The sequence below is a fragment of the Macrobrachium rosenbergii genome, chromosome 8 (genome assembly GCF_040412425.1).
Source record: "Macrobrachium rosenbergii isolate ZJJX-2024 chromosome 8, ASM4041242v1, whole genome shotgun sequence".
Taxonomy (NCBI): Eukaryota; Metazoa; Arthropoda; class Malacostraca; order Decapoda; family Palaemonidae; genus Macrobrachium; species Macrobrachium rosenbergii.
This window is the reverse complement of record NC_089748.1, coordinates 1,119,134-1,137,785: the sequence shown is the minus strand read 5'-3', so window position 1 is coordinate 1,137,785 and position 18,652 is coordinate 1,119,134.

Genomic DNA, 18,652 nt, shown 5'->3' with positions numbered 1-18,652 from the left:
ATAAGGGCTCCGGCTCCGTCGGGCCGTGGTGGGTCATCCACCAGGTGTTCAGCAGTTCCCTGAGGAGGTAAGACAATTCAGGCAGCTTAATTTGCCTTTATGACGGCCGTCTTAAAAAGCTTAGTTGGGCTAAGCTTATTTAGAGAGTGGCATTAAATCTCCTCCTTTCCCCTGTTATCTGTGTCATCTCAATATCTGTTCCAGGTAAAAAAAAGGGACAGATCGGAATGCTGATAACCGGCTCAGATTTCTAGGTCAAATGCAATCGGCCATGCGGTTCTCAATAAACAAAGGGTAAATTAGGTGGGGGAGGCTCGTTGTGCACGACTTCTGGTTGCTTATAATAGCTCCCCATGGAAGATAACATACAAGCCTTCATTCGGGCTTGTATGTTGATATCCAAGAAGTCGGCACAGCTGGTTTACCTTTACTCTTCTCCCAGCAAGAAATGGAAAAACTTCTAATTTACTTTACTCTATCCCCACACAAAAATGGAACATACTTCCAACACATTAATACTAAACTACTTTAACATGGCCCATTAATTTCTTCAAAGTTACGGTATACGTTACTTTAAGATTATGAGGACAAGATAATTTTGAGGCAGAAGGCAAAAATTTAAGAATTAATTTATATATAAGTTCCTTAATTCTAAATCAACAAGGCATGTGGTTAGTACAGTGCGCCTTGAGGAGGCTGTGTAAATGATAAAACAGCATTTATTTTTGTAAATGACATCCCCTTTACGTGATTCGCCACCATGTGGACCTCTGCCCCTTGCTTTGTAGCCCAACCATGTGGCTAGTATCTATCGCAAGCGGTGAAGTGCAATCCCAGAGCGAGCTGAACTTCAGCTGCAGCCCATTATCATCACAAGGGCTTCCCTCCATCACTCCACCAACCTACCACCCACGAGTACGTCTTTAGTGGGAGGCCTTTGTCTACACACACACGTGGACCCCTTGCAGACACCTTTGCGAAGGACTGGAACGAAGCCCCGATGTCGACATCAGCCTTAGACACTCCTGCTGGATGGTAAAGTACCCTGAAAGAGGTTGTCCTTGGCGCCCTCAGCGCACCCTCAAGTAGAAAGCATTCCCCGATTCCAGCCTTAGATCGTAACTTGTGTCCCATATCGTTTCAGAAGGAAGATTGTAGCAGAATTCTCCTTGGTTCCCGTGCCTGGCATTCACAAGCTTTTCCTCCCCTGCCCCTTTGGTAGGACTTTCAACTGCAGCAGCAATTTAATTTTGACTCATCTAATTTACCTTTGATCTTGTCTGTTAAGTAAATATACCTATTTCTGCACCCTAGTGTTTCATGCATCTTCCCTTTGAGAAAGAGCCCTAAGCTCCAGTATAACTCCTTTTGTTTTCTATTTTATATGCTCCTGGTTATCTCACAAGGTCATTGTAGAGTAAAGTAATGAATGTTGAGACTTAAAATCTGCCTGCACCAAAAAAACACACACACACACACACACACACACACACACACACACACACACACACATATATATATATATATATATATATATATATATATATATATATATATATATATATATATAATGTACATATATGTACATATACATATATATGTACATACATATATAGATATACGAACAAATGTTGTTTAATATTCAATTCATGCTACTTTGAGAATATCCCCGACTGGGAATTATCGCCTAAAGGGAATTATAAGTGAAAAATAGATCGGTACTACCAGGTCTGAAGCCTCTACCTTTTACTTTTACTCCTTGTTTATGCACTGCCTTAGGAAGAGTGCCATTTCCTTCAGTACAGTTTGGTTATACTGCTCCTTAATGTTGTTCCTCAGAATACACCGGTGCCCCTAGTGCCACCAAACCTGCATCCCCAAAATCGTAAGCAACTGCACCTGTACCTGAGAGGCAAAGTGCTAACACAGCGTGTCTGCCCATAAGGATCATTGTCCCTTCAGGACCGCTCCATTACACTAGCGTGTCCACTCAAAAGGATTACTGCTCCTTCAGGACCTCTCCATTAGTGTGACCTCTGTATAGCACACAGCCACAGTGCCACCTTATTGAAAAGGTGCCATCCCACTGAGGTGTCACCAAAGTTAAGGGACCTTCCCCAACTCATTTTCCTTCCAGGACCAATTCCATTATATGTCCTAACCTACCAGAGCCATGGCGACAGAACGTTACCAAATCTTCACGGATATGGGAAAGGAGGCAGGTCTCACAGGAAGGGAGTTCACCAAGTGGGTACAGGAGCAGCTGGATGACTTACTCCAGAGGGAGAAGCAAGAAAAAGTAGAACAAAGGAGATACGACGAAGCCAAAGCAGAAAGAGATAGAAAGGAGAAGGAAGAACAAAGGAAGTACAAAGAAGCAAAAGAAGAAAGAGAAAGAGAAGAGAAGGAAGAACAGAGGAAGTATGAAGAAGCAAAAAACAAAGGAAGGAGAGAGAAGAGCAAAGGAAATACGAACAAGAGCAACGGCAGTATGAGCTAGCTTTCAAGGAAAAGGAGCTTGAGCTGGAGAAGGCTCGAAAGGATAGTGCCGGAGCTCTAGCTACCCAATAAGCCTCTAACCCCACACCTGCTGTGTCAAATTCTCCAATATCCAGCATCAATTCTTTGATGACCAAATGGACTAAAAACGAGCCAGAGGCGTGGTTGAAGTAGAAACCCTCTTCAACAAGTACACCACCACCGAGACGGAGAGGGCCTTGCTACTTTCCAAGCATATGGAAGGTAAGGCTAAGGATGCCCTCCATTCACCAGAGAAAGGTCAGAAGGGAAACATGGAGTAAGTTCGGAGAGCAATCACAAAAGCCTATGAGATCACCCTGGAGAAATGGAAACAGCGGTTCAGAGGCCATCCGAAGGAAATTGGTCAGTCTTGGGCTGAATGGGCCTATCACAAGACCTGAGCTGGTTCATGCTGGCTCGAGTCCACGTCGTGCACAGAGTTTGAGGACCAGTTTAACAGAACCATACTGGAGGATTTCTTCCTGTGTGCTCCTGGGCCCCTTGCTGTGCACCTCAACGATAGGCAGCCCAAGACATTCATGGATGCCTGTCATATGGCTGGTGACTGGGAGACCTTTAACCTGTCTCACAGTACGTCTCAACGGTGCATAGTACCACCCTGATACCTCTCCTGATCAGCTCACCCAAAGAATGGACTCCTTCCAAACCTCCAACATGCAACTGCTGCAAAAAGGTGGGGCACTCTGAGCTGAGTGCCATTTTAAAAAGGGCACTAACAAGCAACATGTTCCCAATGCAAACCAGAACTCCTTTCCATCCAACTCCAAGCCATCTTCTCCCCCCACAGTCACCAAAGGCAAGCACAGCCATCCAAAGGGCCCCTGCAGAGACTATGGTGCTGCTTGATACTATAGTGCCAGATATCCTACTTGCACAAAGCATGTTCCATCTACCAAGCATGTAAACCTAATCAGTGCCACTTCTGATGCGGCCTAGGTGCCTGATGCATCTCACCCCAAGCATGTGGGAACCCAGTCCATCTCAGTGGCACGTTTTGATGGCTCTAGCCCACCAGTGAACCTGCCGGTTAGGGTAGACACTGCCTCAGGTATTTGTCTGATTGACTGGGCCCAAGTGACAGACAGTACCACTGTAGGCAAGAAAACCAGGTGGACAATGACCTGGGTCGAGGACCAAACTAAGTCCATTCCCATAGTCGAACTCCAGGTGACAACTCCCTAGGGCATGCAACCTCACTGCAGTGGAATGGTGAGCAAATTCAGGCACAGAGTAGAGTTCCTGTTGGGACGAGACCTCCTCTGGGGATGTCCTCCCCCAACACCACTCCATTGCCTAGCTACCTCCACCAGGGAGGCCTCCACTCCAGAATCACCTGACTGGGACATAGCCACAATGACATGCATGCCACCGTCAGCAATACCTTCCACTCACCGAGGTGGTTGATGGAAGGGGCACTCTCCATGAAACTCCAGGCCAAGTCCTCCCTCCTCACAAAAGGACAGCCTCCCACAACTTCCTCCCTCACAGCGAAAGGAAATCGAACAAACAAATTTCCTCTGTGAAACGTGTAAGCTGAAAGGGTACTCCACGAATTGGTCTGGGTGCCTGGTTCCCTAACAAGCAACGAGCAGTGGACACCACAGCTAAAACGATCCCAAGAGGCTCCGACCTCCAACGGAGACAGGCATCCTTGTCTCAATCCAACTCAGGCACACCAAAGGATTTTGCACCCCTGGGCCCCTCTTCAGGCACCCCTGACCCAAAATCTCTGCCAATGCCACGTGAGAGCTCTGAACAATGCCCCACTCCGTCCATCTCGGATGTGGAGCCCTCATTAACCTTGATTCCTGCGCCTGGCCCCCAGTTAGTGCCAGTGCCAGATCCAGATCATGTCATGGATTCTCCTATGGGAGATCCGCCCCACTTCATGGAGTTGATCATAGCTAATTGTGAGCCTCTAGCTCCCGACGAGTCTTCTTCCAAATCACCTCTGTCCTCAGAGGATGAACCTCTGGTGGACCTTACTGCTACACCTTCTCTGATCAACCAGGAACTGGCCTGCTGGGACGCTGAAGATGTGACCACTCTTGCTCCAGCTGTCGCAGCAGCCGAAGTAGGGAGTCTTCCAGTAGCCTCTAGGGTTAACCCTGACTTTGCTCCCGACAGCCCTTCTGGCCTTTCCCAAGAGTCAGTGCCCTCACCCCTCCTAGGACTGTCGTAGATAGACCTCGGAGGAACCCAAAGAAGAAAAAGAAGAAGGGGAGGAAGAGATCCATTTAGCCAAATAAGAGCCACGAGCTCCTTGGCACTTGAGTCCCATTGGCACAATACCTTCCCCATCACAGAGTGATCTTGGCACTACCCAGAGGAGTTAGCCAGAGGGAACTCCACTGAAGTAACATCATCTTAACATCCTAGACAAGATCCTGTAATTAGCAGCAGTAACTAGGTGAATGTGCTAGAAAGAATTTGTTAATCAAGTAATGACCAAGGTTGTCCCCATTTCAGAGCTATTAAGTTCATGACACACTTGGCACATTGCCACAGTTGCCCAAACACTAAAAGATTAAAGAGGTTGATGGTCACCTCTCTCACCAGTTACTCCATCTAGAAAGGCTTCCCAGTAGTTATCTATGCCTGTGTTCTTGTCGTATTCAAGATTTTTAACATACTCCTTTTGTTTTTTTAGGTCTCCTCGACGATAGTCTAATCTCTTTAGTATCTTCTTTTCTTTTTCATGGCAAATATTAATATGAAATGTAATAATTTTATGGTTATTTTTGCCTAAATTTGCACCTACTGAAAGATCAGTCACTAAGTTATCTTTTGCTCATAGGACAATGTCTATTATGTTGTCTCCTCTAGTGGGTTTGTCAACCCATTGGTGGAGAAATTCATTTTTGACAAATTCTGAAAGTCTTTTTCCTTCTAAGTTTGATGTGAGGTCATTGTGTCCCAGTGTACTGCTGCATTGAAATCTCCCATTATTATGCAGAGTTTGTTGTCTATTTCTTGTCCTAGTAGTGCATACAGCTCCTCGTCAGACATTTGTGGTTTGTGGGGAGGCCTGTACCCTAGTATTAGAGTTAGCCTCTTCTCTAAATTGCTTATATTGATGCCAGTTACATCTTGAGTGGTTGTAATTTTACACTATTGGATTGAGAAGGTCCTTGACATATAACGTAACGCCTCCACTTTTTTATTGGGTCTATTTTTTTTGAAGAATTTATATCCTGCTGTTTGGTACTCTCCTACAAAGTCTCTTGTTGCCTCTTGTATCCATGTTTCTGTGATACCTATTATGCCTAATTCTTCACTTGCTATCAATGCTTTGAAGAGAGCTAGAGATCTAATTTGTTCCGAATAGATTGTGCATTGAACTGCGCCACTCTGAAGGACTTTTCTATCTTCTCTTCTGTCTTCAATGGCTTTATTCATTTCCCTTATTTTCATTGTTTCCTGCAGTGCTATTACTAACCAAATTCTGGGAGCTATCTGGCTTTTTCCCTTGAGTGTTCAGTTCACTGAGATGATTCAAGTGGTTTTCATTAAGGTTTCCTAGTAATTTTGCTCCTTCCAAATTCAAATGACTTCCATCTTTTTTATATAGCTTTTTATTTCCTGCAAATCCATCCCAAAAATTTAAAAACCTAGCACCTATTTCTTGGCATATTTGTTCCAGTCTGTCATTGATTCCAATTGCCTTGCTGAGGGAGTAGTGGCTCATATTGGTTCTAGGCAGTAGTTCTACAAGAATGCCATTGTCGGTTTTCTCACGGATGTTTGTTCTCACGGATGTTTTCTACAACATTCCTCAGGTCAGCTACAAGATCTTCTGTCTGGCCAGTTCTTCCATCTTTTAGAAATAAGTCGTTTCCTCCTCCAAGCACTATGATTGCACTTTTTCTACTTTTCACTTTGATTTTCTTCACTACCTCAGTTAACTTTTTTGTTTCTGCACCTGGGTAAGAATAAACTTTTCTCTTATTTTTATTTTTGGCCATAAAATTTTATCCCTGATCTTTTACCAACGAGTCTCCAATTAAGGTTGTTTCCTCTTCTGATTCTGAGAGAACAGCAAATCTATTTGATGTGTCTATTCCTTTTTGGGGACAATAATGTTTTCTGGCTGCTCTCTTGAATTCATCATTTTTTTGCTTGTAAAAGTTTCTTTCTTTGTATCTAGTTTGGTGTTTGTTTTTATTTAATTTCTGGTTCTGGTCTTAACTAATCGTGTTCTAATCTCCACTATACTCTTTCCATTTTCTACTATGTCATTGTTCATTTCCTGTTTCTCTCTCCAGAGGTCTATCACTTCTCTTCTTAGGTCTCCATTTTCCTTTTCCATCCTGTCTCCTCTTCTCTTGCCTCGGAGTTTATCCTTTGTCAGTTCCTTTGATATTTCTTCTGTTTCCCTCCTCAGCTTAGCTATCTGTTCTTGTTGACAAGAGAGACAGACACTGAGACTACCTAGCTTTGATGTGCATGCCTGTCTGTAGTCTATGCACCACTTGTTTACACTGCATTTGGCATATGTGTGCTTCAGTTTTAACTTATCTTGGGTCATCTCTGTTTGTGTCCACATTTCAATATTTCTATCTGAGCTTTAATTCAATATTCTTTCTAATGTGACCAGTTGAAAAGAAAAAAAATGGGGGTGGTTGAGTACTCCCACAGTCGCTGCATCTGCTTATCCAAGGACAGTTTTCCATAGTTCATTGCCAGGATTTCTTTTTTTGCTGTCACACTAACATATGGTCTACCTGTTGTTAGACGATCCCAAACATGTCGCAGCTCCCAACTGAGCAACATAATTTCCTAAGCAAACCATTTTTCACTAGGAGTGAACAGCAGCATCTCTTAAATTACTAAACATCCATCAGCCATTGACAGCAAGAATCTTATTACTTGACTGCTTCTCCTCCAACCATGAAATTCCCCAATGAATGGCCATAATGGCCACACCAGCAGACCCCACGGGTAGGAAGTTCCAAAATCAATGGCACAGAAGCTCGTCTGGGGTTTTTAGTTAGTTAGGACTCCAACAAGGCACAAAACTTCCGCAACCTCATAGCAGTTTAGCCTTCACTCGCAGGGTAGTGGTTTCAGCGGTGGTCATTCATTACACGAAAGAGTGAGCTTAATGGGGCACAATAGCAACACCCCATTTCTGCATCCACAGTTGCCCAGGATCCCTCCAACCTTAGTCTTTCGAAACCTGCAAGCATCTTCACTGCATTGTTTAAAGAGGTTGCAAAACCTTTGTTTTGACATATGAGGTAGCTGTCAGCTCCTTACACTAATCTTATGTATATATACATAAATACATACCTATGCATATGCATATATATATATATATATATATATATATATATATATATATATATATATATATATATATATATATATATATATATATATATATATATATATATTGTCAGTATGCTGCTATTAGTTTAATTTAGATAATTACTTTAATTTTTTATATTTTAAATTTCTGTTAAAATGTATTCAGGTATTCAGAATCAGCTTGTTTTTCCTCCTCACTGGTGGTTCGCTTGTTAAGCATATTATTTAACAACTATTTTTCTTTACATGGTCTGTGGGTGTGTGTATGGCCCCTCCCACTCTCCCCATGTGGCAGAGGGGTTGGTGGAAGCTCCTGTTGGAGAGTAAGTCAGTCTGTTTCTGGATCTTCATCAGGAGTGCTGAACTTACCTATTTTGCTGCTGATTTTTTATTGTTACCTGCTTGTTGGTTGTGGCAGCCTAATTATTTTTGGATCCACCTCGCCCTGCAGTTGCAAGGATTTTGATGCCCTTTATTATTCAGCACCACTGATCCAGTATCACTGTCGGTGGGACCTCTCTTGGCCACGGTAAAATATTTATCTATTGGTTATATTTGCGATCACGGCCTTTAATCCACTGCTGGCCTATTATGTGGACCTATTGTTTATTTATTATCTACCTCTGCCCGAGTGGATCCTGTGATACCCCGCCACCGGGAGATTCTCCTCTGACATTTGGGAGAAATTAATTTCCACGGAGGAGTATTAAATTTATTAGAGTATTCAAATTAGAGTGTATCATGGTAGAGTATTCTGTCTTTTGATTTTTCTCCTCCTTTCTGGACCCCCTCCCCTTTTTTGTATAAGTGTGTTGAGGTCTGTCGTTAATTGTGTAAGTGTGGTTATTAGTTAAGGGTGTTTGGCCCTAAAAAAACCAATAATCTTTAAAAATTCGATTTGCTGAAAAAATTCTATGGCTTCAGTATAGGGTTCAAGAATGCGTCCACGAAATATTATGCTAAAATTTGCCTTATTTCTCTAGTTATGGCCTAAAATGTAACAATAACTATATACCCATAAAACACCAGTAGCGCAAATGATTTAGTCTGGTATAGTTTTTGCTATATATATTACGAAAACTTCCTTTGAAATGAAATGTATAATGTCAATAATATCCTACTCGGCACCTTTTTAGTTATTCCTAGCCATGACAACGCACACGTCATACCATGATTTAAACTTCCAAGCTAGAGGGACACGTTTTTCATGCTCGCTATTGACTGAACTCTGTATTTTCTGCGGTGTTTTGTTTTTCACCGTGCCTAAAAGGTCCAAGAGTTCACTTCATGCTTCTAGAATGCGGAAAAGCCAAGTGGAAAAGTCCAGGCGAGAAGTAGAAGAAAGAGTTCAAGAAATTAGTGCCATAGAGGGGAATGGAGCGACGGAGAGAGAGAGAACTGTCGCCCATCAAACGGCGCAGGCAGCGATCTCTGCTGACCAGAGACCAACCACATCCACCCCTAAACGCCTTTTTATTTGTTCAGTCACTACCAAAGGGCAAAAGATATTTTAGAAAAGAAAGCAGTAGCTCGGAGGCTGATATTATAGACGATCCTGAAAATAAAATGATCATAATAAGTGAAGCAAGACTTGATGAATTACTTGAATCACGAATCCCAACTTGTGAATGTAAAGTAATTCCCAGGATCCATTTGGCAAGGGATGGATTCGAGACACTAATAAAAAAGTGTAGGCAACTATGATACCCTAGAGTAATACCTTGCAGCAAGATCAGACACAGGGGACCAGGAACCTAAAATTTATAAGAATGTGTCTTAGGCACATAAATAATCAATTAATATTCTTATTTATAATCATTTTGCATTAATTAATACCCAAAAATAAAAATTAAAACCATAGAATTAATTGTAACACAGTCTTTGAAGTCCCTTTTACTTTTTTATGTAACTAAAACTTTGAAGGCCCGTTTCTCAAAACATAAGTTTTCGCCTTTAAATGCATCTCCTCCTTAGTATTGGACCAATCTAAATGAAATTTTAAATATAACATGGGGAAACATGGTAGATTAAAACAAAGCCGGGGATTTTTAATATTTTGAGTTTCTGATTTTGGCAATTTTTTTTCTGTAATTTTTTCCGGGAAAATTTCATTAAAAAAAAAAATTCATATCTCGAAAATAATTGAAAATCAAAATCCCCGGCTTTGTATCGAAGGTCCATATGTGTTTTATACGTGGTTCAAATCTCATTGCAAAGGAGGAGATGCATTTTGAAAATGGCAATTTTGGCCGAAAAATGCTCTGGCGTCACAAACCTAAGGTCACTGAACAAAAATTTTTCCCCAGAAGTTCCACACAATATCCTTTAACAAACCCCTATATATCAACAACCTGTCGTTAAAAAAGTCGGAAACCGGCCGATCCCCTTAAGGGTGTTTGGTTTTCATTTAATTTATGTACCATTGAGGTTCAGGTGTTACTTCTGTCTATAACTTATGTGTATTAAATTGAATAATTTTTAGCAGTGTTTATTTTGTCCCCTGAATTGGTCTTGCACACAGTTTAATTAGTGGTACGATTCCACCCATTATGGACTTCGTATCTTGTTTGTGAATACATTATTTAAGTATTGAAAGTATTTATAGTGTAGTGGAGAAGTGTCCATTACAAAGTGGTGACCGTGACAGGATCATTCGATCCTTGGTATTCACTCGTGTGTGCAAGATTGATTCTTGAGGTTTTTGGTTAGGCTGCATATTTTCACCTCCTCGAGTTTGTTGGGTAATTTGGTGTTGTGTGTGCCTTTTTGTGTAATTTAGATCATCATGCTTACTTTTGATGTAAATGAGCTCCTTAGCAGAGAGGGGTGGCAAGATAGGCTTGCAGAATTGAATAAGGACGAGTTGGAGGAGGTAGCACAGTATTTTGAATTGGAATACCCAGTATCTGTAGGGAAGGGTTTATTGCTGTTGCAAATATATGACTATGTAAAAACGATGAAAGGAGGAGGTAAGGTAGAGGTGGAGCAGGTTAAAGAGGATTTGTCGGTCGAGGTTTTGGAGAAACAAATCGCATTAAAGCAGCTGGAATTTAATATTGAGAAATTTAAAGCAGATGAGAGAGAAAAAGAGAGGCAGCATGAGATTGCCATGCGAAATACAGGTCCTTCGTCTTCCCCTTCCCCTTCCCAAAATAGGTTTGTAACACCCGGTATCAATTTGGTTGAGGCCTTAAAGTTTGTTCCTAATTTTGAGGAAAATAATGTTGCAGAATTTTTTGTGTCCTTTGAAAGGATTGCCGCAAGGTTGGAGTGGCCCCAGGAGTATTGGACCACCCTTATCCAAAGTAAATTGTTGGGTAGGGCACAAAAGGTGTATGTAACACTCGATGAAAATTTGTCATCAGATTATGACAGTGCCAAGGCAATTGTTTTGAAAGCCTATGAGCTTGTCCCTGAAGCGTATAGGAATTTGCAAAAGAATAGGGAACAAACCTTTGTAGAGTTCGCCAGGAACAAAGAACAATATGCTGGTGACTGGTTCAAGTCTAAGGAGGTTGTTGATTTCGATAAATTGAAAGAATTAGTGTTGGTTGAGGAGTTTAAGAGGTGTGTTCCTGACAAACTGAAGGTGCACCTGGAAGAGTTAAAACTTGATACATTGCAGGAGGTTGCCATCGGTAGTGATGAATATTATTTATCACATAAGAATGAGTTAGGGGGAGTAACTACAAATGTGAAATCTGGTTGGGTTAGAGTAGGGAGGAGCAATAATAATTATAATAATAGTAATGGTAATAGGGTACAGGGTAAGGTTAATTATTCTGGTAATAATCCTCGTTTTTCTCCCAACAGCGGTAATAGGTCCAACTTTTATAATCCTGAAAGATTAAAGGCGATGACGTGTTTCTTTTGTAATAAGAAGGGGCACATCAAGAATATGTGTTACACCTTTAAGAAATCGCAAAAGGTTAATGGTACACCGGTAATGGGTGTAGAAAAGAGAGAGAGAGAATTGGTTCCAGCAAGGACCACTGAACAATGACTAAATAGTTGTAAATCCTTAGAACCATTTCACAAGTATTCGTCTGTAGGTAGTGTCTCGTCCACGAATTCGTCTGAGAAGAAGCGGGTGCGTATTTTGCGTGACACCGGCGCCGCGCAATCTCTAATTCTTCGGGAGGCATTGCCTAATAATTTTGTTTGCACGAAGAAGGAATTCGTGTTATTAAGTGGTTTTCCTGATACGGTCAGGTCATATCCTTTTGGGAACTTCAATTTAATATGTCCTTCCTTTTCAGGGAATTTAAAATTGGCCATTATTGATAAATTTCCTGTTAAGGATATAGATGTTGTTTTAGGGAATGATGTTGCCCTTAAGAATAAAACCTACCCTATATTAATAAATCCTGATAATGAAGTAGCTGTAGCCACTCGTTCTGGGTCTAGAATTGACGCTGCAGAGTCAACAATTGATGTAGATTTGAGTAGTTTAGAGAGTAGTGATAGCGTAGTGGCAAGAGATTTTGGTGTTTTGAAGGATAAACCTAATTGGACTGTTGAAGAGCTTATTAAGGCTCAGAAAAAGGATTTTCAGGAGCTCCCTATAGAATCAGGTGAGGTGTCCGATTTGACTGTTCCCAAGTTTAAAATAATAAGAAATATTTTGTATAGGGTGAGGAGACCTATGGAGGCTAATAATATTGATTGTGAAATTTTGAAACAGATAATGGTTCCTTTTGTTTACAGGAATGATTTAATATCATTAGCACATGACAATGGCTTGGCTGGTCATTTTGGTATTCATAAGACTTCTGGTAAGTTACTTATGAATTATTATTGGCCCAAGTTAAAGGCAGGCGTGAAGAAGTTTGTGAATAGTTGTGACGTCTGTCAGAAGGTCGGTAAACCAAATCAGTTTATAACAAAAGCACCTTTATGTCCAATTCCCGTTGTTTCTGAACCGTTCAAGGAGGTCATCATTGATGTTGTTGGACCATTACCTAAGACTCGTAGTGGAAATGAATATATATTTACTATTATGGATAAGATGTCTCGATATCCCGAGGCAATACCACTACGTACAATAAAAAGTATTAAAATTGTTGATGTATTAATTGACTTTTTCACCAGGTTTGGGATGCCAAAAATAATTCAATCAGATTGTGGTTCTAATTTTGTTAGCAGGTATTTCAGAGATAAAATGGCAGAGTTAAATATTAAACATGTAACCTCTTCTCCGTATCATCCGGAAAGTCAGGGAGCTCTGGAGAGATTTCATCAAACCATGAAATCTATGTTAAAAAAGTATTGTATGATCCATGGTTCGGAGTGGGATAAGGAATTACCCTATTTGTTGTTCGCTTTTAGTCCTGCCCCAACTCAGTCTTTGGGTTTTTCTCCTTTCAGTCTGGTATTTGGGCACTATGTTCGAGGTCCTCTCGACGTTGTTAAGGAATCGTGGGAGGGAGACGTCCCTGATATTAATTTACTGGATTACGTCTCCAATTTAGGAGACAAGTTGACCAAGGCGTGGAAATTTGCACGCGAAAATTTATTGTGTAGTAAAAAAATGAAGTACTTTTTTGACAGAAAGTCTAAAACACGGGACTTTGCGGTAGGCGATAAAGTGTTGGTTCTATTGCCCATTCCTGGTAACCCCTTTAAAGCTTCCTTTTCAGGTCCTTGGAAAATTTTGAAAAAAGTTAGTGGTGTTAATTACTTAGTAGAGACCCCTGAGAGAAGGAAACCGTATCAGCTTTGCCATGTAAATATGTTGAAGGCATATAGGGAACGGGAGAAAGTCGTTCCCGTTGCAACCATTGGGGAAGCCGTTGTTTCTGATAACAATAACCTTTTTTCTTTTTCAGAGGGTGAAAATGTTGATGATTGTTTGAATGGAATTGAATGGCTTTCAGATAATAAGGGTTCCTTGAAAAATTTTGATAATATGGTTTCTCATTTAGGTATTGGAAAACAGGAAAGTCTAAAGAAATTGGTATGTAATTATAAGGAATTATTTTCGGATGTGCCGGGTCGGACATCTGTTCTTGAACATGACGTGGATGTAGGTAATGCTACTCCCGTGAAACAATCTCCTTACAGGTTGAATCCTTTTAAAAATGAGGTGGTAGCTAAGGAGGTTGATTATATGCTGAATCACGGTTTGATTGAACCCAGCAAAAGCCCGTGGTCTTCGCCTGTTGTATTGGTAAAAAAACTTGATGGCGATTTTAGGCTTTGCTTTGATTATCGTAAGGTGAACGAAGTCACTAAACCTGATTGCTATCCGCTGCCGCGTATTGAAGATTGTATCGAAAGAATGGGTAAGTCGAAATATATTAGTAAATTCGACTTGTTGAAAGGTTACTGGCAAGTTCCTCTGTCTAAGCGGGCGAGGGCCTTGTAAGCTTTTGTAACGCAGCAAGGGTTATTTTAGTGTAAAGTTATGCCTTTCGGGATGAAGAATGCTGCTGCTATTTTTCAGAGGTTAATGAATACCTTGGTTTATGGATTAGAGGGGTGTGTCGTCTATATTGACGATATTGTAATTTATAGCGATGATTGGGACACTCATCTGAAACGTATCGGAGCATTGTTCGAGGTTTTGAAAAAAGCAGGTTTGGTAATTAATTTAAAGAAGAGTGAGTTTGCTAAGGCAAAGGTAGTATATCTGGGTCATGAGGTTGGTGGTGGTAAGGTTGCTCCTAAACAAGCGAATGTTGAGTCAATTAAGAATATTGAAATTCCTAAGTGTCGGAGGTTTGTGAAGAATTTTTCTGATATTGCTGCCTCTGACTAATTTGTTACGTAAAAAGGTTTTATTTGTTTGGACTAATGAAACACAAAATGCGTTCGAACAATTAAAACAGGTACTTATTAATTTCCCGATTTTGAAAGCTGCTGATTTTGACGTTCCGTTCTCGCTTGCCATTGACGCAAGTGATGTCGGTGTTGGAGTGGTGTTGTTACAGGAGGACGAACAGGGAGTTTCTCACCCCGTTGCGTTCTTTTCCAAAAAGTTGTCTCCCGCCCAGTGTAAGTATTCCACAGTAGAGAAAGAGACCCTTGCCTTGGTGTTGGCGGTTAACCATTTTCAAGTTTATCTTTCTTCTACAGGTTCTACTATTAACATACTAACTGACCACAACCCCCTTACCTTCCTCAGTAGGTACAAAAATAAAAACCAACGGTTAATGCGTTGGAGTCTCCTGCTTCAGGAATGGAATTTAGAATTTGCCCACATTCCGGGTAAAGATAATATAGCTGCCGACGTCAAATCTCGCAGCGTTGAATAAGGAATGCTGCAGCGGGCTATGCATCAATTAAGGTAGTACCTGTATCGTTCCTTTTGATGTATGTGTGCTGTTGATGCGGGTGATAGGGTTTGTATGAAAATTTCATGTTTAATGTTTTAATTAATGTCTGTTTACTGTGCAGAATTTATATGCATAGATTAAAGCCGATGAAGTATCGATATGAGAAAAGGTTGATATGATCACGAGAAGGGTGAAGAGTGGTGAGGTGTTATTTGATACTGGTTTACATATGTAATGGTCAGTTATTGGTAAGGTTTTATTAATAAGGTGGTGTTAAGGTTAGCAAAGGATGTTTAACAAGGTGGTATCTAGGTTTGGTAGGATATAAAGTCTTTATCGTATAAGGTGTTTAGTAATTAAGGTATATTTTAGTAATTAAGGTATATTTAATCAGGTTTTGGGTACCATAAGGTTTAGTTAAGAGTATAAGCAGGCACTAATTGCGATGATTTTCAGGCTAAAAATTACGCTTTGTCGGTTCTGCGTGTGGTTATTTGCGCAGGGGAAATCCGTATAATGCTTCTCTGTACCGATGGGTTCGGTGTGTGTACTGTTTAATGTTATAACACAGGTGGTGTACATTGAAATGGACAGTGTTTGTTGCTTTCGCCAGACATTTAGTGTTAATATGTGAAGTGAATCACTGAAATGGGACAGTGTTTTGGTGGAAAAGTTTTTTTTGCCTGTGGACAATGTATGTGAATCGCTAAAATTGTTAAAGTGTCAAACTCTTAACTTTATTGCATAGCTTTGTGACGCTCCGAGGTGTGATGTGTTTTTGAGGGTATCTGATTGAAACCTGCTTTGTATATTATTAGGATTAAGGATAATAATGACACTATAGTTAAAAGTGTGGTAATTATTTGGGATAATGGTTAGGATGATACTAACCATTAAGATTGTTGTATTAATGCCATGGGAACTCTGTGAACTGCTAACCTTGACACTTGCTCCCCCTTTTTTCTTTCATTGTGTTATAAGACTGTTCTTGGTTTATAAACCTTCATTATGTAAAATTATTAAGGCGTTGGTAGCAATGTTTTGTACATAAGTATATTTTTTGTGATCTGCTAACCTTAGTACTTGCCACCCCCCTTTGCGAGTTTCATAATTTTTGGTTATTATGCCATTTTTATATTAATCTGATATTTCTGATGAAATGTTGTTTTACAGATATTGTATTAGGTCTAAAAACCTGTAGGTTGCATTCCTACATTATTTCTGTGTTCGTGATTTCATGTTTTTTATCTCACTGAAAATTAATTTTTGATTGGTCTTTAATTTAATGTATTTAAAAAAATTTTTCAAATTTTTTTTTTTTTGTTGGGTGAGGAGGTGTCAGTATGCTGCTATTAGTTTAATTTAGATAATTAATTTAATTTTCTATATTTTAAATTTCTGTTAAAATGTATTCAGGTATTCAGAATTAGCTTGTTTTTCTCCTCACCGGTGGTTCGCTTGTCAAGCATATTATTTAACAATTATTTTTCTTTACATGGTCTGTGGGTGTGTGTATGGCCCCCTCCCACTCTCCCCGTGTGGCAGAGGGGTTGGTGGAAGCTCCTGTTGGAGAGTAAGGATCTTCATCAGGAGTGCTGAACTTACCTATTTTGCTGCTGATTTTTTATTGTTACCTGCTCGTTGGTTGTGGCAGCCTAATTATTTTTGGATCCACCTCACCCTGCAGTTGCAAGGTTTTTGCTGCCCTTTATTATTCAGCACCACTGATCCAGTATCACTGTCGGTGGGACCTCTCTTGGCCACGGTAAAATATTTATCTATTGGTTATATTTGTGATCATGGCCTTTAATCCACTGCTGGCCTATTACGTGGACCTATTATTTATTTATTATCTACTTCTGCCCGAGTGGATCCTGTGATACCCCGCCACCGGGAGATTCTCCTCTGACATTTGGGAGAAATTAATTTCCACGGAGGAGTATTAAATTTATTAGAGTATTCAAATTAGAGTGTATCATGGTAGAGTATTCTGTCTTTTGATTTTTCTCCTCCTTTCTGGACCCCCTCCCCTTTTTTGTATAAGTGTGTTGAGGTCTGTCGTTAATTGTGTAAGTGTGGTTATTAGTTAAGGGTGTTTGGTTTTCATTTTATTTATGTATCATTGAGGTTCTGGTGTTACTTCTGTCTATAACTTATGTGTATTAAATTGAATCATTTTTAGCAGTGTTTATTTTGCCCCCTGAATTGGTCTTGCACACAGTCTAATTAGTGGTACGATTCCATCCATTGTGGACTTCGTATCTTGTTTGTGAATACATTATTTAAGTATTGAAAGTATTTATAGTGTAGTGGAGAAGTGTCCATTACAATATATATATATATATATATATAGATATATATATATATATATATATATATATATATATATATATATATATATATATATATATATATATATATATATATATATATATATATATATATATATATATATATATATATATATATATATATATATATATATATATATATGCATACACATATATATATGCACATATATATATTTATGGATTGGGTCTCTTTGAAGGGATGAAAGGGGAGGTTTATATTAAATTACTGCCAGATGGGCCAAAGAGAACACCAAGCTGTAAACAAAATAACAGCGAAAGTGAAGAACTTACCTTATTGTATCAATTTGATAAAAGAATGGAAGGTCGTCATAAGGAATGAGTCAATTGTTATGTTACAATGAATCTATTTACACATGAAGCAATCAAATGAGGCTGGAATTGAGGATCCAGCAGGCAATCAAACTTAATGAAAATAAAAATTACGGTGATGTAAATGGCATATTTCAAATTGAAAGGCGTGACAAGGCTTGTAATAATTTCCGTAAGTGGCTTTGCGTGCAACTGAGTAAAGGCTATCCTGACTTCCTTGGTTTCAGAGATGGCAGTATTCTTTAAAGATTGGGTTCACAAGGCAGAGGTTCGACTGGGCAGACCATGGTTGAACTCCTGGAAATAAAACCAGGGTTAGCGATTTAGCACCAATAATTTCTCTCCCATGAATCTATGCGCTATTGAGGAATTGATCACTTGAGTTACTTAAATTAATTTGCACTATGGAGGGAATATTTGAATACTAATCTCAGAATTGTATTAGGCTGGTTTCAAAGCAAGTCATGGGGCAATTCACGGGCTGCTTGGAGCGTAGGTTGACTTAACAAAAGGCTGCATTTTAGGAGGATGAAAATTGAGATTTGGGGAAATAAAAAAAAAAACAAGGGATTTCACGGAGAGAAAGGAGCTGGCTCATTGACTGATTGCGGTTGACGTACCTGGGGCCTGTAGATGTTTTGCGATGAACATTTGAGGCTTGGCCGATCGACGTGGTTAGTTTTGCAACAACGGAGGGGATGAAAATTTGCGCGTGTGTCTCGAGTGCTGGTTGTGTGCAGAGTCTGGCGTCTCAGGAAACCAGGGTTCTCCTCCCAGACTGTTTTGCTTCCAAGAGTAGGCCTAGGTCGATCTGCAAAAGTCATACAGCCAGCAAAAGAGTGG